Source organism: Phascolarctos cinereus, unplaced genomic scaffold, assembly GCF_003287225.1.
Source record: "Phascolarctos cinereus isolate Bilbo 61053 unplaced genomic scaffold, phaCin_HiC Scaffold_9;HRSCAF=440, whole genome shotgun sequence".
Taxonomy (NCBI): Eukaryota; Metazoa; Chordata; class Mammalia; order Diprotodontia; family Phascolarctidae; genus Phascolarctos; species Phascolarctos cinereus.
The window spans coordinates 25121835-25143959 of NW_027556402.1; the positions used below are offsets into that span (position 1 = coordinate 25121835).

At 39.2% G+C, this 22125-nt stretch overlaps 1 long non-coding RNA gene across 2 annotated transcripts; it reads right to left on the minus strand.

Moving 5' to 3' along the window:
- Positions 1-8416: 8416 nt before the first annotated feature.
- LOC110209723 (uncharacterized) lies at positions 8417-22110 on the minus strand. 2 transcript variants are annotated; one of them, XR_002324898.2, is made up of 3 exons: positions 22041-22110; positions 9057-9116; positions 8417-8577 (listed from the first exon to the last, which is right to left on the minus strand). It is a non-coding gene; the product is annotated as an uncharacterized LOC110209723 (long non-coding RNA). The 2 variants fall into 2 exon arrangements; XR_002324897.2 differs by lacking the exon at positions 22041-22110 and adding an exon at positions 11020-11926.
- Between the last annotated feature and the right edge of the window lie 15 nt (positions 22111-22125).

Below are 22125 nucleotides of genomic sequence, written 5' to 3' on the forward strand. Positions count from 1 at the left end.
GCGTTCTCTTGGGCAGTGTAAAACCTCAGCACCTTTCATCAGAACAACAGCCATCTAACAATTTTGTCCTTGTGCTTTTTATTTTTTGTACCCGAATATAAGAACTGTGCTTATCTCTGTTGTGTTTCATCTTGTTGGACTCAGCCCAACATTCTAGTATTTTTGGATGCTGATTCTGTTATCCAGGAGCTCACAGATCCCTCCCAGCTTTGTGTCATCTGCGGACTTGATGGGCATGTCATCTAGGTCTTTATCCACATCACTGCGCTGTTCCTAGACAATGCAGATGGAGTAGAAAGTCAAATGTCTTCTGTAGTCAGTCCTACAAGTCTCCTGGGAGTCTTTATCTCTTAAGAGAGTATAATAGAGATGATGAGTAAAGTGTTTGTGTATCTATGGGTTTATGGGAGGCATTTTCATCTTTGAAGTCTCCTGGGAGTTTTTTTCTACCTCCTGGGAGAGTATAATAGAAGAAATGGGCTACTGTTTCCTATTTTAAATATGTATCAATACGCACTTTTAAGTCTTTCGTGTTTTCAAGCATTTCTTTCACAGCCAAGCATACATTACGTAACTTTTCTAGAAGTATCCCTATTGATCTGTATTGGTATGGCTCTAGACATAAGTCAAACCAAACTTTCATGGAAATTTCCCCAGTTTATACTCTGGGATGGGAATATATGGAGCCAGACAGCACAAGAAAATCCTGATCCCTTCATCTCTTTGGGGTAAAGCTCCCCCAGGACTGAGTCCCAAAGGGTCATGTGAATACAAAACTTGGGCCTGTTTTGGGACCCCTTCTCTACTCCACCCCAAGACACACACCTCAGTCACAAGAAATATGGTATAACAGGGGAAGTAATAGATTGGCAATCTGAAGACTAGGGTACTAAGCCTTATTTCACTTCAGTCTCTTTATTCATAAAGTGAGGAGAGTAGGCTGAAAAATTGCTAAGGACCTTTCCAACTCTAACATTCTAAGACTATTATATTCCTTATTGGTGTCCAATACAAAGCAAGCACATTTTGAGGGCTGGTTGCTTCAGCTCATTGTTGGCAATGCTTTTTCATTTGTTTTGTTTTTAATGTTGAATGACAACCAGGAAGGAAGATAGTTTGAGGCACCTTTTACTCTGATTTAGCAGCCAGAAGCATTGTAAAAGCATCAGACTTAAGAAAAGAGATGGTGGGGAGCAGTGATAAGAATTTGTGCTACAAACCACAACCCCACAAATCTGTTAGGCCAGATTTATAAATTCACGTAATAATTTGTCTATATTGAGGAAGACATTCCTGAACTCTTATGGGTACTGTAGCTGCAAAAATAGTTAAATACCTGGTGAGCTTAGGCATCTAATGCTCAAATAGAAACCAGATATTGGCCTAAAATAGATCAAGCCTTTCCTCAGAAGAATTTGACAGCAGCCATCTCATATTTGGGAGAAGCTAAATATATTCCTCATGGAAATAGTCTGTTTCCTTCCACTTAGTCCCATCAGGGCATGAAATTTTTTCCCCTCCTTTTAAAATGATTGTTTTTTCAAGTGACCTTGCGTTTATGACCCTGCAAGTATTTTTTCTGAGGATTTATTAAGTATCAGTCATGTTTCAGAAAGAGCAAACATTTAAAACTTGTCAGCTGATTTTTTTTATCAGAGAAATGTTCAAAAAGAAAAAAGGATGATCTCAAATAAAAAAAAAAATTAAGAAAAGACAAAACCAATAACTCTGCCATGTCTCTAAGGTAAATCTGTCTCTAAGGTAAGGGTGAGTCTGGACTAATTATTGTACCCCATCAAAAATGAATTTTCTGTTAGTTAAGGACAGTTTTTGATTGAATTAATTTGAGTTCACTTTTCCTTCAATCAATCAAAGACATTGCTGAGAGAATAGGGCACAACCTAAGAAATTTATATGAATAGGAGAAGCTACCTCAACATCAGCAAAGAACTTCAGCAGGTTTTGAAGTGGCAGGGAAAGAGTGGGTCATACAAAGCCAAGTTGGATCGAACCAGCCATCCAATGATAACCAGCAAAAAATGGCAGAGAAAAGATAAAGGAGGGCCATTAGCCCTATGGGCATTTTAGCAGAAGAGTCCGGATGATGCCACCAATCAATGGTAGCCACCTACTCAATGACCTAAGGAAGTCTTGGAAATAGGCCTGCTCTTCTCTGACTTCCCCTCATGGTGCCTGACTATCCATAAACACTATGATATAATTCACTGTTTTGTTACCCAAATATTTCCAGCAACCTGAATTTTTGCCTCCACCACAAGGAGATAGATACAAATTAAGGTAGAGAATCTGATCTCTGCCTAAATGTTAGGAATTTTCCTAATTAGGGGCTCAGAACAATTATGTTCGAACTCATTTGATCTAAAAGAAATTCCCTAAGCCCAAGAAGTAGAAAAACACACAGGGTTTAGGAGACACAGTTGCCCCAGGCTGGAAAAGAGCTAATTATGTGGCCCTCTTCAAAAACAAAGAGCAAACAGCAACAACCAAAAATTGCAACAGGGTATGGCATTTCCTTTCCATGTCCCCTGCTGCTGCCCTCTCCATTAGCCCTTTCTGAACATAACTGATCTCCCCCTGCCCAATCACTCCTTTCTCTAAATCATTCTATATATGCTGCCACATTAACTTTTCTAAAGTAAAATTTTGATCCAGTTACTTCTGCTCAACTATCTTTAATTCAATTTAATTTAATTTAATTTAATTTCTTCCTATAACTTCAAACTTCCTAGCTGGATCTCCAAGGCCCTCCATAGGCTGGCCCATATCTAGCTTTCTAGTCTTCTCTCCTTACACATACCTATTGAATTGGACCACTTTTCATTGCTTGAACATGTTCCATACTTTCCCCTATTTACATGTCTTTTCACTTTTTGATTCGATATTGGAATGAAATGAGATCCTCATAGGTCACTTCAACAGGTAAGAACAGTTAAGAACAGTTAACAGTTAACACTTCCATATTCTTGGGATGTTCCTTCCAAATCTCTTCTTGTTGAGTACTGCTCATCTTTGGACAGCCTAGTCAAGTACAACCTTTTCCAATCCCCCAATGAAGTGGTCACCTCTACCTCTGAAATCCTAGAGCAGCCTGTGAACTTTCTTATGGTACTTAACACAGTCTACCTTGTATTCTAGTTATGTCTTATATTCCTTACCAGTTTCTTTAGGGGAGTTATCATGTGTTATTCATATTTGTGCCCTCCAAAGTACACAGCATAATGTCTTGTACTGAGTAGATGCCTAACAAGTATTTGTTGAATAAATAAATTAATGACCTTGAGTAGAGATAGAGAAAAATGGGTTATGGGAAGTGAATAAGTTGAGGATTGGGGAGATTAGGGTATTTAAGGGAGTATCACGTGTATGTTGAAGACCCCTAGTATGACAGCAAGAGCTGTAGAGGAGTAAAAAATTATGAGCCAGGCAGTGAACTCATCAAGGAAGGAAGGATAGTGTCATGGAGGTCACTAGAATCTTGATTAGGGAATAAATATGGATTGATTCAACCCTATAGGAGAAGGGATTACTGAGTGATGGAGATAGGAGAGCCTGAAAGTGGCAATGAGGGGCAAGGAATAATCCAACCCGTCTACATGACCATCTAGTTAGGAAGAATAAGTGAAACGTTCAAGCAGTTCTTGAACATGGGAGCTGGGGAAACTGTATTATTGGGATGGCCAAGTCTCAAAAACTGAAAGAAGATGGAGGGAGCAAAGGGGGGAAAAAAGATGAAATGAAGTTTGTTACCTGTTGAGTAGCCATTCTAAAGAGCATAATGGAAGGGTTGGACAGCTTTAGAGTAGGAAGTTGGGAGGGAAGGGTTGAGGAGCATGGGAATAAGGCTTCAGTCAGTGGAAGATAGAGAATGACGTTTGCACAATGGCAGCTAGGCATTCAGAATCACTGGGAAGGGCTGGTCTGACACGTTGAAAAGCAGTTAATAAGGATTGAATTCATTTAGTTTATCATTGTCCACAGGTATTCAACCCCCAAGATTTGTCCCATAGCTTCAGGAAGGGGGGAAGGGAGTCCCCACGGGGCCATAAATGATGATTGCTTGGAGCTCAAGGCAGGGCCTGAGGAAGTGAAGGTGGCAGCAGAAAGTACCTTCCTAGAGTGATAATGAGTGATGATGACTATAAGTAATACAAAGGCATGCAGTCTCAGCAAGGTCTAAACAGATCTAGTTTTTCTGGACTTTTCCTTTTTTAAGAAAGAGAAAATATCTTTCTATATTCCCCTCATCCTCAAATTGAGTCCTTCCAGGATGCTTTGAAGATTTTGAAGATCTCCCCTACTAGAACTTGGAAGAAGCTTAAATTACCAGGCTAGAAGGCCTTGCAAATCTAGAGGGCCTAAAACATAATTTACTGCAATTATCTTGAAGCTACCCTTCTTAAGGATACAGACCATGCTCACATTGGGGGAGGGAGGTTGTGCCTCACAATTAAACCTATATATGTTTCTAGAAGCATCCCCAAAAGCACCGCCAGAAGTGTGAAGGCCAACCTGCGCTCACCTTTCTCTGCTTTGCTGATCTCCCCCTTCAGTGAGATCACCATTTTCCAATGCTTCAAGAATACACCAATTGTTCTGGGTTGGGTCTGACTCAGGCCAGTCTCTTGGTAGTTTAAGTTTGATGTTAGAATGGAACAATATATTCATGGGTCATTCAGCAGTTAACAAAAGGAGATTTACTTAGTCATAGCAGGAGAAGAATATTCAACAAGTATAGACATTCTACAAGGGTAATCCTTGAGTTGATCCAGCCTAGTCATGATTCACTGGTCAAGAATCAAGGACCCCCTGGAGCTCCTTGTGGCTGCTTTGTATTCAGGCAATGAGGAAATGTTGTCAACAGTCTGAGCACTTAGTCCCCTGAGCCAACCAAGTCTCAGAAAATGTCTCAGTATGTTTTAAGGAAAAACTAGTCTAACCTCCATCAGGGTAGAGGGCTAGGATATTATTCCCAGCACAAAAATCTGGGATCTGAACTCAGGTCTTCCTGGTTCTGAGATTATCTACAATTCCACACTGTTCAATATGGACCGATAACCAAGACAAAGAAGAAAATTTAGTATATAAATTTATATACTACATATATTTATATAAAATTATGTAAATTGTTTTCAGTTTTTTGCACAAGCAAAATCAATGCCATATAAATTAGAAGGGAAACAACTAGAAACTAAACTGGGAAAATATCTTTGCAGCAGATTTCTCTGATAAAGTTCTAAGAGCCAAGACATTTAGAAGACTGATACAAATTTCAAGGACAAGAGCCTTTCTCTAATAGATAAGAAGTCAAATCCAGCCTTAGACACTTACTAGCTATGTGGAATTGGGCAAGTCACTTAACCTTGTTTGCCTCAGTTTCCTCATCTATTAAATGAGCTAAAGAAGGAAATGGCAAACCACTCTAGGATCTTTGCCAAAAAACAAGAACAACAACAATCCCCAAATGGGGCCACAAAGATTCAAATACAACTGAAATGAATGAACAACCAAGGTAGTGTTAAAATGATGAAATGTAAGCAGTCAATAACCAAGGAACAATCCTAAAAATTACCAGTAAGAGTGATGTACTTAGCCTATTGACAGAGATTCCTAAAGATTAAAATATCACTTGTTGGAGGATACTGTGGGGAAATGGATATACCAATGCACCAGCAGTTTGGTACTCTACCCTAAATATCACCAAATTGTTCAAGCTCTTGGACCCAGGGACACCTGTCCTGGGCACGTACCTATGTATTGTCAAAATCTCAAAGACAAAGGAAAAGGTTCCATGTACACAAAAATATTTATAGTGTTATACTGAGAAACTAGCGAGTTGACCCAGACTAATTTAAATTGTGGACTTTATTATATTAGCGCACGGCTGCCAGGGGTATTCACATCCAAATCAAGCAGCCCCCATCAGGGGTCGAGCTAGGATTTATATAGGGAGTATACAGGACAGGAAGTGGGATGGATCTTTGAAGTCTGGCAAGAGGAAGAGGTTTTTTTTTGGCTGGTCAAGGACACCCCTCTCCCTTTGTCTGGATATTATAATGCTCTGCAAACTTTCTCACAATGGAGGTTTCCAGAGGTATGATCTGAGGGCTGCGGCCTGAGCAGCCAGATAAGGGTCTTGCTAAGGAATTTGGAGTTTTCCATGGCCTAAAGGGTTCTACTACCTAAATGGTAAAATAATGTTCTGCATTACAATAGCAGAATTTTTGTTGTTGTTGTTGCTGCTATAGCAAAGAACTGGAAACAAAGCGGGTTTTGCAGTGCCCACTCTGCATCTGCTGCTCTGACTACTTTCAGCTTTACCAAACAAGATGCTCCTCTCAGTTTAAGCTCATCACCTCTGATCTCATCACCTGCTGCTGACTCAAGCTTTGGCTTACACTACCTCTCTTAGCCTCCTCTCTGATTGGAGGACTGGCAGGGAGAGCACTAAACTCTTCCCAATACCTTCCTTTATAGAGGACACAAACAGGACTTTTGCTCAATCCACCCCGTATCTGCTGCTCTACCTTACCTTAGCTCCACTGACCAAAATGACCCTGCCCTCCCCCCTTTCCTTCCCCTCCCCACTTCTCTGCCTTCTTTTGTGTATTGTCTCCCCACAACAGACTGGGAGCTCCTTTTGGACAGAGACTGTCTTTCGCATTGGTTATTATATCCTCAGCTCTTGGCATATATTAGGTACTTAATAAATGTTTATCAGATTCTATTGGCATCAATACTGGGCACCAATCCATTGAGAAATGGATTGACAAATTATGGTACACGGATGTAAACTAAACCTTACTGCATCATAATACGTGTCAAAAGAAATGTACTTAGAGAAACTTGGGAGGATTTGTGAGAACAGATGCAGAGTGAAGGCAGGAGCAAGAAGTCATTTTTCACAATAATATCCAAAAAAGTAACTTTTGAAAGATTTTAGAAGTCTTCATCAATGCAATGAACCACCATGACTGGATCTGGGTGTTCGTGTGCGGATACAAAAGAAAAAAGAACGAAAGAAAAGAGCATCAGTGGAACATTTGAAAAATTACACAGAGGAAAGTGGAAAATAAATGCCAAAGGGGACACAAGCTAGGGAATTTTATTATAGTGTGTTCAATTTAATGTGAACTTCAGAAAAAAGCAAGCAGTATATGGGCAAAGTTCATAGTTTCATACAGAATCTATTTTGTTCTCCTTTGGGTGTTGAAATGTTTGTGATGGTTGATGTTTTAAGTTGACAACAGCAACCACGAAATAAGAGAATTTTTTTTAAATTGAATGACTTGAACTTTAAACAGCATTTCCACCCTTCTTTCAGTCCTCACCTTCTTCCTATTGCTCAAAGTCAAACAGCACAAAATGTTCCCGGGGCAAGTGTGCTACGCACAGGTTTAAATGCCACTATCAAGGCCAAGGCAGGAAGCAATGGACTCGATGTGTGAGAAAGAATTCACTCTGGGAGTCATCCCCAGTGCATGTCTTTTGGTTACTTCTGTTTTCAATTAATTATTCCTATTAACTAGATATTAAACCTAGAAGAGTGTTGTTAGCACACAAGAGCAAAGTCCCCATTGGCCCCATATTAATTCTATCTCTGAGGACAGTTAAAATTATACGAAAGTTCCATGATCTCACCAGAAGAAATACCTCAATGAATCCAAAGTGTTACTGTCATTATTAAAAACAAGAATATTTACATAATGTATTGCTAGTAATTAAGCAATGGGACAACACTATATTTATATATATTTTATTAGACCACTTTTTTCCTTTCTTACAACATTATATGTGACAAGAATTCCATGATCTTTCTCAGCAATTATTTTATTAAAACAATTCCCATTATGCCAACCAAAAGATGTCTCTTATCTTCTCCATATATTTAGCAGTAGAGGTTGCTGACTCTAGTTACTTTGGAAAATAAAAATGAAAATTGGATTTGAAATTCTAAGATGCGTTTCTTCTAGTTAAATACACTATTGTTGGTGTGTCTGACTCTGTGATTCTGTGGACCAAAGCACACCAATGCTGTCCCTGGGGTTTCTTTGGCAAAGACACTAGAGTGATTTGTCATTTCCTTCTCCAGTAGATTAAGGCAAACAGGGGTTAAGTGACCTGTCCAGGGTCACACAGCCAGTAAGTCTCTAAGGCTGAATTTAAACTCAGGTCTTCCTCAATCCGGGCCCAGAGCTCTATCCATTGACCACCTTCCTGCCTGGACCTAAGCACCTTGCTATAGTCCAAATCCTGACTGAAACACTTACTAGTCGTGTAACCCTGCACACATCTCCCTCCCAGGGTTGTGCGAGATAAAATTTGTAAATATTTGAAAATCTCAAAGTACTATAAAAGTGCTAGCTATTGTTATTATTGTTTGCTTAAGTAGGTTAGATTTATTATTATCTAGAGCACCTCTTCTTGTAAATTAGGTGCAGCAGACCAGACACTGGCTGGCCTTGGAGTCAGTGTACTGCTGAACTGAAATCCTGCTTCCATCACCTGATACATTTCTGACTGGAGGCCTGGTTATCTCTCTAGGTCACGGTTCTTCACCTGTAGAAAGAAATGGTTGAACTAGATGACCTTGAAGGTTTCTTCCAGTTCATAATCTATAATCCTATGAACATGTGTTTTCTGTCTTTCAGCATCTTTGGATTTTGTCATGAGTTGACCACATCTTTGTTTGTTCTTTTGTGAAGAGTGTAATTTGGAGGAATGCTGATGCATTTTATGTTTCAGACTTGAAAAATCCCAGACACAATATAGAAATACATACTATCCCCAAAGGATTTAGTTCCTGGCAGTAACAAAGACCCTGAGAAATGGAGATTTTTTGGTACTCATTAGTTTCTTTATTAAAACCTCTTCCCTGTATCTTTAGGCAAAATTTTGCAGATTTTTAATATTGAATTTGGAAAAAAAATTTTTTATCAAAATCAAATTCCTGGTCCTGTCAGTGGGGCATGAACAATCTAAATATATACATTTCCTTTTTCTTAGTTACATAGAGATGACCTTGTTAAAAATCATACCTGGGTGGTTGTTTTACATACAGGGATTATATTCTTTAAAATCAGATGCCTTTAGGATAACTGTAAAAAGAAAGCTGAACTTTGGTGAATTTGGCTATAAGCAGTAAATGACATGAGTTTTATTTTATATATGTATGCATTCAACAAACTTTTTTTAAAACACAGACAGTTCCTGCTTTATGTAAATTCGAACTATACAAATTCTATTAGAAGTACACGTTCCTAAACGACACTTATGTTAATTTTACTGTGTGCTTTACAGTACTGTGAACTTTCTCTCTCTCTCTCTCTCTCTCTCTCTCTCTCTCTCTCTCTCTCTCTCTCTCTCTCTCTCTCTCTCTCTCTCTCTCTCTCCTCCTGCTCCTTCACTCTGAGCTCAGCAGCCTCCCCACCTCTTCACACACACACACACACACACACACACACACACACACACACACACCCTTCCAAGAGAAATCAGAAGAACGGCCCCCCCCATTGCCACCAGATCTGGGGCTTGACTTGAGAACTCCAGCAGAGAGGAGACCTTTGCCCCACTCTGCCCACTTCCCCATGTGTCTGTCCCTTTCATCTGTCTTCCATCCATCCATTCATCCATCCATCCATCCATCCATCCATCCATCCATCCATCCACCCTCCCCTGGCCCCTGTGTGCTCTCACTTCTCTGTCTCTGACCCCCATTTGTCCTTTAACAGTGTGCCAGCCCCTCCCTCCTCAGATACATGACCCCCTTCCTGCCTCCCTCCTTCCCTCCTTCCCTTCAGTGGACAATTTGCATTATACACAATCACTTTACATAGAGGTCCAGTCTACTTACATAAAGTGAGAACTGTACTGTGTATCATGAGAAGGACAGTGTAACATAATTGAGATTTGCTTTGGAGTCAAGGGGATCTGAATTCAAGACCTGACTCTGACATACAGTTGTTGCTGTTTCTCCTTCATTCACAAAGAAAATCAGTGATATCAGGAGGATGATGTCTTGACTTGCAAGTGGACTGGATTTAAGTGAGGCAGAGTTGTACAAAGTCATCAGCCTCACTCTCTCCTCCAGAATCAACAGGGTCCAGTGGCAACACATAGGTCAGGACAGCTAGTGATGGCCCTGGATGCAGTGGGAGACCTTGGCTTTTTTAAGCTAATGTCTTTCCAGGTCTCAGTTTGCCTGAAGCAACACCCATTCAGTGATTAAAGGCTTGGTAAGAATTGAGGCAAAAGATGGCCTTCATAAAAAAATCAGTCTGGGTAGGGAAGACCCTCAGAGTTTCTGGCTAGAACAGAAACAATTGCTATTTACATTTACTCTGAGCCATCAGAACCCAAACAACGAACAAAGGATTGGGCAGGGACCTATTATTGACCAATCAGTGAAAGCCAGAATGATTTGGGTTTAAAGCCATGGTCAGGTAGCTCCATTTGAATCTCAGTGGGCTTTAACAAAGTCTGATTTTTCAGGGCTCTATTTCAGGATATCACAAATGAAAAGTACATGAGGCAAAATGTGTGTGATCATGAGCAAACCATTTAATTGCTCGGTACCCTAAACAATTCTCTAAGACTACTGAGTTACAGAAGAGTTGTCTGCATCTATTCATAAAGTGAATTTCAGCAGGAATTCCCCACAACAATGACATCAAGGTAGTAGATTTAAAAACTAGGGTTCTGTATCGTGCTAGATGCTAGAGAAGAATATTTTGCACTGCTTATTAGCTCATAGATTCAGAGAAGCCAGAAGGACCCTCAGAGGATAGCTGGTCTAACCCCATCATGTTACAGATGAGGAAGTGAACCCCAGAGGGCTTCAATGGTTTCTTTGCTCAAAGTCACATAGAAATTAAGCAGAAAATTTCAAATCCAGCACCCTGAAAAGCATGTGCTTATCGTGGGGATTCTAATAAGTGAAATTTAACAAATCCAAGTAAGTTAAAGCTTTTGACAATTATATTCTGTCTCGCTGCTTACCAATAGCTACTAGTGACCTTGAAGATGACTGGAACAGTGAGGCCTTTTGAGAGGCAGAAAACCTCATGACTCTGTTGGAGTCTGATGAAACAGAAAGGGCAGCAGCCATCCTCAGTAGAACTACTTCATGATTTCACTTCCACCATGTAGCAGGACTTTATGGTCCAAGGGCGCCATCTGCTGTCAAAAGTACCACAATGACCCGCAGCAATAAAATGACATTCATATAAAAAAAGGAATGGAAAGCTGGGAAAGTATTTGAAACACATTGTACAAGACCTTCATCTGGCTGAAACTAGAGCTTCTCATCCACGTGTATTCCACACATATTTCTGGAGCTGTTCAAACAAGTGGAACAAGAATAGTTCTTCTTTAGGATGCAATCATCTCCAAAGCAGTTTGTATCTTGTCAAGGACCATGCCCCTCAATTAGAAGCTTTTTGTTCTTGCTTTTTGGAGTCAAAGCCCTCTCTCTAACTGTCACCCTACTCAGTCACTTCTTGATGTTTCCCTTTCTGACCCCTCCACTGTAGGCAGGGTCCTCCTCTTGCTGACTTCTGCAGATTTTCATTTTCTTGACTCCATGCATTTGAACATCTTTCCCTCCTCTTCCTTTTCTGTGTCATTTCAAGTGTCTTGCCTGTTTTCAACATTTGACTCCATTTTATTTCCTCCAAGAAGCCTTTCTTGTGAATGGCAGGGCCAGGAGGAAGACATGACCTTGGTGTCTTGGACTCAGCCTTAATTCCTGTGGTTTTTTTCCCCTCCCATTTATCTTCACCAGAGACGAAAAGAATTCGTGTTGGAAAAAAAAAAATGGGGTCGATCAGTCTTGGGAAATCTGAGGACTTTATAAAAGAGAAAGGAAGATTTGCTGCTGCCTCTCTGTTAACCTTGCTCCATCTTTTTGCCCCTGGAACCAGCCCTGGAATCAGCCTGCATTGTGACAGATGGACCTTTCATCACAACTGACTGGGAACTAGGCTCCACCTTACTTCCTGGTAAACGTTTCAAAACCATACTGCCTGCTTTCCAATAACTAATAGTCAATAAACATTTATTAAGCATCCACCAGGACAGACATCTGCTGAAACTGGAGGCTTTCAGCTGAGACTGAGCTAAGGACTATGATTGGGTGCTAGAGCAAGAAGTCTAGATTCAATATAAAGGACGTTGATACTGTTCAACAGGTGCCAAATGGAAACTCTGTCTCTTACACTCCAGAGTAGGAATAGATCCTTAATTTCTATTTTTGGCACCAAAAAGCTGCTGTATTTTTGTATTATGGGTCCTTTTCCTCTTTGTTTTATTTCTTTAGAGGTACGAGTATAGTAATGGCTTCACTGGGTCAAAGGGGCATGCACAGCTAAGCAACTTTCTGGGCATAGTTCCAAATTGCTTTCCAGAATGGCTTCACAAATTCACAGCTTCACCAAGAGTGCATTAATGTGCTTGTTTTGTTTCTCCTCCCTCCCCCACCCCCGTAACATTCAGCATACTCTGTTGGAGTTGGAACAGGTGCCACATGGCAGCTCTGTTTCTTACATTCCAGAGCTAAGTTCAGATCCACTGAGAATTATGGAGGGGACCTGTTCCTAAGCACGGTGCATTAGGGCAAGGAGCAGTAACATGACTGAGACTATATTCTGGTAATGAGCAGGAAGAAAAGCTGGCAGCATCTGGGTGGCCCAGTACCTAGAACAGAGTCTCAGATGTAGCCCCAAGAGTGGTCTGAAGCCTGAAGTCAAGAAGGGTAATGAGTTCTGACCAAGCAAAAACCTCCAGAGCTTTCCAGCTGGATGACCTGGGCTGGGATAAGTAGCAGCAAGCAGTCTAATGGAGCTACAACCAAAGGTGAGTCCACAGTGGTGCTCAAACCCAAACCTGGATCAGAAACTTGCAAAGACATAAATCACACTTCACTCTGGATCAGACTACTCTGGGCACACTGAAAGCTTGAAAGAGCCCAGCCTGAAACACCTGGGAGATTCTGAACTCAATACAATACTCAAAGAAAGCACCAGCAATATTCAAAGCAATTCAAGACAGAAATAAGCAAGACACAGATTCACTCCAGAAATGAGTAGAGCTAACCCTAACACAAAATCCAAATCCCAGGAGCAGGGCTGGAAGAAAGAGTAACCGAAACAGAATCTAAACAAAGAAGAGCTATTACGGTGGCAGAGATGTCCAAGACAAAAACCTGGAAGAAAAAGAATGTCTCCAAAACACTGACAAGCAAAACTTCAAAGGAAAATACAGCTTGGACCTAAATTCAACTAGAATTTCTGGAAGAAATGAAGCAAAAGTTGAAAAGAAGAGTTAACCATTACATAAAATGAGAGGGTTAAAGGAAAGAATTAGAAAAGAAATGAGAGCTATGAGGGAAAGACTTATCAGGTGAATTAATAGCTTAGCAAAAAAAAAAAAGGTACATAAGCTTATAGAAGTAACAGACTCCTAAAAAATATATTCCTCACAGGTCTTGGAGAGGGGATACTTATATATTTGCTCTTGTTACATAACTTTGAAGGAAATATTCCTTTGTAAAAAAAAAACTAATCTGACTTTTAAATACTTAAATGGAATTAGAGTGCAGGAGACCTCTAAAGTTGGGGTAATATAATCAGTGAGGGCTTGAGTTAATGACAAAGATTTCCAGTGAACTCTTTTAAGGATACTATAGAACCATAGAGGAGAAGGGAAATGTAACATATCTGACATTCAGGCAGTGTTGTCTAGGGTAGTCATTGTTAAAATTACATAAAATTTAAATTTTTGTACAAAAAAATGTAACAAATTAGAAGGGAAATAGTTAAATGGAAGAGGGTGGGGGATCTTTCTAGCAAGTTGTACTGACAAAGATCTCATTTCCAAGATACATAAGGAACTGATTGAAATTTATAAGAATGAGAGCCATCTCCCAATGGATAAATGCTCAGAGGATGAGAACAGGCAATTTCCTAAGGCTGAAAATCAAGTTATTGAAAGCTATATTAAAAAAATGCCTCGAGTCAATCATAATTTTTCTAATTATGCAAATTAGAGAAATTCCAAGTTTCTACTTCATATTTATCATGTTGGCAAAATAGATTTAAAAAATAGAAAAAGGGAAATGATGAATGTTAGTGGGCATGTGGGGACATGAAGATAAAGAGAAGAAACAAAAGAGATATATTCATGTACTCTTGGTGGAGCTGTGAATTAGTGCAGTCATTCTGGAAAGTAATTTGGAGCTATCCCCAGAAAATTATTAAACTGTGCTTACCCCTCTGACCAAGTGATACCATAACTAAACTTGGCCCCCTAACAAAATCAAACAAAGAAGAAAAAGACCCATAATATAAAAATATTTATTGGCAACTTTTTGTGGAAACTAGGAATCTGCTCATCAAATGGGAAATGGCTGAATAAATTAGAATATACTAATGTAAAAAAAAATAATACATTAATGTAACACAATATTTTTGTGCTATAAGAATGAAGGTGGTAGTTTCAGAAAAAAAGTTAGGAAGACTTATTTGAACTGATAAAGTGAAGCAAGCATAATCAGAATAATCGATAAAAATAACCAAAACAATGTAAGGACAAACAACTTTGAAAACATTTAGAACTCTGATCAAAGCAATGATATGACTCAAGGTGAAAGGCGCTGCCACCTCCTGACAGAGAGCTGATGGTCACCAATTGCAAATCAAATCATTTTTTTTTAACATGACCAGCATAGGAATCAGGTTTGTTTGACTGTGTGTGTGTGTGTGTGTGTGTGTGTGTGTGTGTAGGTCTGTTTTTTCCTTTTTTCCCCCAATAGGCAGGGAGGTAAGTGGGATAAAAAAATTATATTTTTATTAAGTAAAAAAAGTTAAAACCTGAAAAAAAGGGTCAAGGATATCTAGTCTTAAGTTTCAGAAATGCTTCTGAACTGCATTGGCAGAGGAAGTTCTCTTATATAGGAGTGCTCTCTTCTGATGAAATCACGCATACAGTCCTTCTCCTGGAAAGTTATAAAAATATGAATCAAATACTGTCTTTTGTTCATGCTCTACCAGGTAAGGTCCCTCCACTTGTAAAATTTCTCTTTTCCCTCTTTGAGCTCTATTCTCCACTCTACCCTCTCCCTTTCTTTCTCAGAAGTATTTGAATAACAAAACCCATACTTTAGCAGAGCAGTGGATATCCATTTTATCTTAGACAAAGTGACCTTTTAAACAACAAAACAAACTCAAGAAATAGATTTGGAAAAGTGGCTTATCCCTTTCCCAATACAGTGAGAGTGAAACAAAGCATGGGAGCCAGTGGACAATCACCAGTTCTAGTCTTAGTAGCATTAAGGGGCTCTTATAACTCTTTAAGTTTATCCGCATGTCTCTTGCTTAACCCAGTTCTTGTTTGTTTTATCCTTCGTGGACTTCTCTCCAGTTTGTTCACCACTGGCTGCACCAGTGATAGTTCCTTTTCCTTCTAATGAATGTGCTTGCATCTAGTTCCATACTCTCCTCTCAGTGGGCTTGAATCTGGTAGTGCTTGTTAGCATTAGAGTTTGTTCTATGCTAGCCTCGACTTCAAGAAGCCCAGTACAATGAGGCTTTGGGGTAGATGATTGGTTCCATACTTTTGTAGGTTACAATATTTTATTTGACTTTTACCCTTTTTTATTTAGTGAGTCTCTCTCTCTTTTTTTAATCTAGTCTTCTTATTAGTGAATTAAGGGAAATAAGGAATGTGCCCCATTCAACCTTTGACATGTAGGGAGAAAATACCCGCATAGCACTTCCTTATTTGCAAAGCACTTTTATGCAAATTAGTTCATTTGATCCGTACAACAACCTTGAATGGCAAGCATTACAGGTGATCTAAAACTGAGGCTTGGAGGCAGTAAGTGACTTGCCCAGGATCATACACCTAGTTAATGTCAGAGAGGTTTAAGCTTGACCCCAGAAATGACAAGATAAAATGCAACCCTATTTCTTCTTTGTAGAGATGTAGGATGAGGGGTATGAAAAAATGTATATGCTGTCAGACTCCATCCGTATGTTAGTTAGTTTTGCTGAACTGCTTTTTTTTCCTTCTTCATTATTCTGTGCTATAAGGGATGGCTCGCTGGGAAGGAAATATTCAAAAATGAAAGTGATAGAAAAACAATATATGAATAAAATATTTGCTGGTTAATTTTGTTTGTTACAGAAGTAGTTATGTGGGACGGAGGATTGAGATCTGGGCCTAGAATCAGGAAAACCTAAGTTCAGATCTATCCTCAGACACTTATTGTGTGGCTCTGGGCAAGTTACAAACACCATCTGCTTCATTTTCCTTATCTGCAAAATGAGGATAATAATAGTACCTATCTTCCAGGGTTGTTGTGAGAATCAAATGAAGTAATATTTGTAAAGAACTTCACTCAGTGCCTGACACAAGTTGTTCAGTCATTCAGTCATGGCTAACCCTTCAGATCACAGCATGCCAGGCCCTTCTATCCTCCATTATCTCCCAAAATCTGTCCAAGCTCACATTCATTGCTTCCATGACACTATCTTTCTATCACATCCTCTGCTGTTCTCTTCTCCTATTGCCTTCAACCTTTCCCAATATCAGCATCTTTTCCATTGAGTCCAGTCTTCTCATCATATGGCCAAAGTATTTAAGCTTCCGCTTCAGTATTTGACCTTCCAGTGAATAGTCTGAATTAATTTAAGTATGGACTGATTTGATCTCCTCACTGTCCAAAGGACTCTCATGAGTCTTTTCCAATACCACAATTTGAAAGCATCAATTCTGCAACGTTCAGCTTTCCTTATACTCTAACTCTCACAGCCATACATTGCTACTGGAAAAACCATAGCCTTAACTACATAGACTTTTTGTTATCAAGGTGATGTCTCTACTTTTTAGTATGCTGTCCAGATTTGCCATAGCTTTCCTTCCAAAGAAAAGCGTCTTTTAATTTCACGGCTGAAGTCGACAAATGCAGTGATCTTTGAGCCCAGGAATAAAAAATCTGATACTGCTTCCATTTTTCTTCCCCATATTTGCCAGGAGGTGATGGGACCAGTTGCCAAGATCTTGCCTTTTTTGACGTTAAGCTTCAAGCCCTCTTTTATGTTCTCTTCTATCACCCTCATCAAGAGGCTTCTTAATTCCTCTTCATTTCCTGCCATCAGAGTAGTATTGTCTGCATTTCTGATATTTCTCCTGGCAACCTTAATTCCAGCTTTTGATGCATCTAGACTGGCATGTCACATGATGTTCCCTGCATATATGTTAAGTAAATAAGGTGACAATCTACACCCTTGTCATACCCCTTTTCCAATCTTAAACCAATCAGTTGTTCCAAGTTTGGTTCTAATTGTTGCTTATTGACCAGCATACAGGTTCCTTGGGAGGCAAGTAAGATGAATGGCACTCCCATCTCTTTGAGCACTCGCCACATTTTGTTGTGATCCACACAGTAAAAGGCTTTAGTGTAGTCAATATAGCAGAAGTAAATTGTTTTCTTTCTTTCTTTCTGGAACTCCCTTGCTTTTTCCATAATCCAGCAAATGTTGACAATTTGGTCCCTAATTCCTCTGCCTCTTTGAGAACCAGACTGCTCTTCTGTTAATTCTCAATTCACATACTGCTGAAGCCTAGCTTGTAGAATCTTAAACATGACCTTGCTAGTGTGGGAAATGAGTGCAATTGTTGTTAATTTGAACATTCCTTGGCATTGCTCTTTTTTAGAATTGGGACATAAACTGATACTTTCCATTCCAGTGACCACTGTTGAGTTTTCCAAATCTGCAGCACTTTAACAGTGTCATCTTTTAGGATTTTAAGTATCTAAGTTGGAATTCCATCACCTCCACTAGCAATGCTTCCTAAGGCCCACTAGACTTCATTCTCCAGGATATCTGGCTCTATCTAGATCAGTAACCACAGCATCATGGCTATCAGTAAAGTTAAGATCTTTCTCGTATAGTTCTTTTATGTCCTGATGCATAACAGACATTTAATAAATGCTCATTTCCTTTCCTTAAAAAGGAAAAGACTTTAAAAAGTCAGAGTGGAGGTACTCGACCCCATGTCTTACCAATTTCCAGAACCAGCACTAATTCTACCACATTGCTTCTCAGCATACTATCTCCTGCTCCTGTTCCTGCTCATTGGCACAAGGGGTCCACCATGCCTGAAATGCCTTCTGACCTTACCTCTCTTAGAACCCTTAGCTTTCTTCAATGCTCAGGTCAAGTACCTTATCTTCTGGGAAAACTTTCCCAACCTTCCTCCTATAATTTTCTATTTACTTTCCTTTTCCAGAAAGAGCACTGGTTTTGGAGTCAAAGTCCATTAGTCAGTCAATAAACATTAAGTTTAGGCATGGTGCTAAGGACTGGGAATATAAATACAAGTAGAAAGATAATATCTACCCTCAAGGAGGTTATATTTTAATTGGAAAGACAAGTAAAAGGAAACTGAAAAGGGAAGAAGTGCCTACTGGTGGCTAGGGAGATGGGAGAATGATGGAGCAGGCCAGAGGAATGCAGCCTGGACAGAAATGAAGAGGGCCAGGGCTCAATCTTGACTCCATCATTTATTCGATTTTATCCCTTCACTGGCCTCAGTTTCTTCATATGTTAAGATGAGTGACCTGTAAGCTCCCTTACAGATTTAAAAATCTCTGATCCCATGTTTCCTTGGTAGAGTAGCAAGAACACTGGGATTTGAAAGCAGAGGACCCAGGTTTGAGTACCAGCTCTGTTCTTTACTATCTATGTGATTTTGAACAAATTGATCAACCTCACTGGTCCTCAATTACCTGATCTGTGAAATTATGTAATAATAAAACATAAATTTTGCTAAATAAAATATAAAAATTATCTGTAAGATTTTACTAAATGTCCCCCTAAACTTCCTTCTTTCTCTAAATGTATGATCCCCAGTAGAATTTAAGCTTCTTAAAGGTAGGGACTACTTTCTGTATTTTGTTGTGGGCATTTCTCTTCATTAAGGCACTTTGCATAGTGCCTTGTCCTATATTAGATGGTTATAAATGCTTATTGAATTAAATTGGATTGAACAGTAATCCCACTAGAAGCCAAGCAGTAGATCAAGCAACGACAGAACAAAGCTGCAGGATCATCAATAGGGATAGATTTAGGATGCTAGCTTATTTGTGGTTTAGGAATACTTAAAGTACAGCTATGCTTTGTGGTTTCCTGCCAAGCTGTTCCCGCAGTCTGGAATATTCTGCCTCTTCTTTTATCTTCTGAATTTCTACACAGCCTTTAAGCCATCAAATGTCATCTCCTCCAGGAAGGTTTTGCTGATTTCCCCAGCCAGTAGTGACCTTACCTCTCTTGGAGCCCTTTGATTTCTACCTTTCGAAAGCATTTATTGTATATTTTGGAGCACTGTATAATTGTCTGGGTACATTCATTCTCCCACTCATTGGATTCTAAGTTCAAAAGGTTTGAGACCATATCTGAAGTTTGTGTCTTCTGCAAGAGGTAACACAGCACAGGCATGCAGAAAGAGGTTGATAAGTACCTATTGAATTGAATAGAATGATCTGAGATTCATGTCTACGATCCCTTCTTAGCAACTAACAGAATATAGAGGCAGCCAGAAGGCTCAGTGGAGAGAGTGCTGGGCCTGGACTTAGGCAAGTCATTTAACCTCTGACTCAAGTTTCCTCCCCTGTAAGATGGAGATAATAACAGCATGTCCCTTCCAAAGTTGTTGTAAAGTGCTTAGCACAGTACCCGAAACATAGCAGGCACTATATAAATGCTAGCTATTCTGAACATAATAATAATATCTATATAGTAGGAATTAAAATCTCTAGAGATGTTTTTTTTTTAATTTTCCATTACATTTAAGTTATACTTAATACTCTTTCAGTATGGGATTACAGAGCTGGGTGTAGAATGAACAATATTTGTGAATAATTTCTTTATATGCTAAATGTTTTAAATACTACTAATTCTTTCTTGTTTCCATATATTTCCATATATTTTAAAAGAATTAAATACTTAATAGTATGATATTAGGTAATTTGTCTCATCAGTAATTTTATACAAGTCTCCTTTGATGTTATTATCCTTCACTCATTTTTCCTAACTTTGGTGACAAATTTATATTTAAATATTTTCAGTTGCTATATTTGGTTTTATTGACAATAGATGTGACATCATGTCCAAACTATTTTTTAAAAGTTTGTAATATTAATGTTTTAAAAAATCAAGTTATTATATTCCAAATATTATCATGAATAATTTTGCCTAGATTTTAACACTACTGCTTTTTTGGTGAGTAATTTAAAGTAACTTGTTGCCAAGTGAAAATTATTTATATAGTCTGGTGCTCCTCTGTGTGTGTGTGTGTGTGTGTGCGTGCGTGTGTGTGTGTGTGTGTGTGTGTGTGTTTGTGTGTGTTTAGGTCTCAGAGCTAATTCAATTTAATATTGTATGTATAATCCATTTAAGGCGCTAACATTTCAAGGGCTTTGGGAAGTAATTAAAATTCCAAAATATCTATTAAGAAGCTTTCCAGCAGCTGTGTTATATTATTTTCACATGTGTTTTAAGAACTCAAAGTGTGGTAAAACAGAAAGAAGCTTGTATTTGGAGTTAGGAGATCAAGGTTCAAGTCCATCTCTGCAAATTAGCATCATAGACTGAGAACTGAGAGGGACATTAATTCAGCCCCCCCCATTTCAAAGATGATGAAATTCAGGTCTAAAGAGGTTATGTCCTTCCTAATATCACCAAGTGATTAAATATCAAAATTAGGATTCCAACTAGAATCCTCTCTGACTATAGTATTTTGACTCTATTGTGTAAGTCACAGTATGAACCAAATCAGTTATGGTGGACAAATTACTTAACATCTTCCAGTCTCATCCGGAAAATGAAGTTGTAGGACTAGCTGATTTCTGAGGTCCCTTGTAGCTCTGATTCTCTGATGCTACAAAATCAAAATCAAATCAATCCTGTGAAAGTCATAAATTTAAAAACAAAAATTTCCACATAAAATTTCCTTGAACATCCTATCCTTTAAGCTCACCAGAATTTATATGGCAATAGAACCTTCAGAGCACCAATCGGACACAATGGAAAAAAACCTTTTTAGGCTTTGGAAGAACTGGGTTCTCTATCATTTACTTAAAGCCAAACAAGGTGTCTTTGTCAAGCAAAACAGGTAATGCTGTCAATCACTCCTGAGCCAGGAGGGTGAAGCAGAAGGCTGACTTTCTCCTGTGTCTGGAAAAATCACTCTCCTCTCCTTTCCCTTGGGTACAGCTGTCTTAGAAACTCACTCCTCTTCAGGGACATAGCTGTCCCTTTAAACCTTCTACACTCAGCCTTCCAGGAGAAGAGCAGCCAACTTTGCTTACTTTCTTCTGGGGCTGTGTTGGTTCACATTTTTAAAATAGAGTGTTAGTCTTAGATTCTTTCCTTGGCATAAAAAGTCTACCTCCGGACTTCCGACTTCATCCTATTGGCTCAGACATTCACCTCCCACTTACTAGTCCATCACCTTCCGAAATGGGAGTCCACTTCCCACTTTTAATCTTACCTCTAGAGCGGAAGAAATGAAAGGTCAAAGATGTATTTAAAATATAACAAACAAATCAGATTTGTATTAGCCAGCACTTTATCATATGTCAAAAGCTTAGAAACTAAATATTTAAAGGCGAAAATAAGAAACACTACCAAATACCTAATTGTCCTTTTCAACATGGGGGCTTCACAAAGTCCAAAATGAATTTTTTTTTCTTTTTAAAATGGCATCATTTGGCTTCCGGGTGGAGAGAGGGGAAAGGGGAGGAGGAGAACATCTCTATAACACCTGAGCTTGATCAGCGGTGCAGATTTCATCCAGGCCAGCGGCCCCACTTAAATCACCCTCATTGCATCCTCACGGATGGCATTTAAAGACCAAACCGAGGGGGTTGCATCTGTATTTGTACTTTATAACGGAACATCTCCCCTTCATTTTAGCTTTGTGTGTTATGTCTCGCTCTGTTCTCCATTTTTTCCTACCTCTGAGGTGACTTCGGCTCATTAATGAACTCGGGACAAGAAAATATCCAACCTTGGAGTTTCATGGAACGTGAAGTAAGGGTCG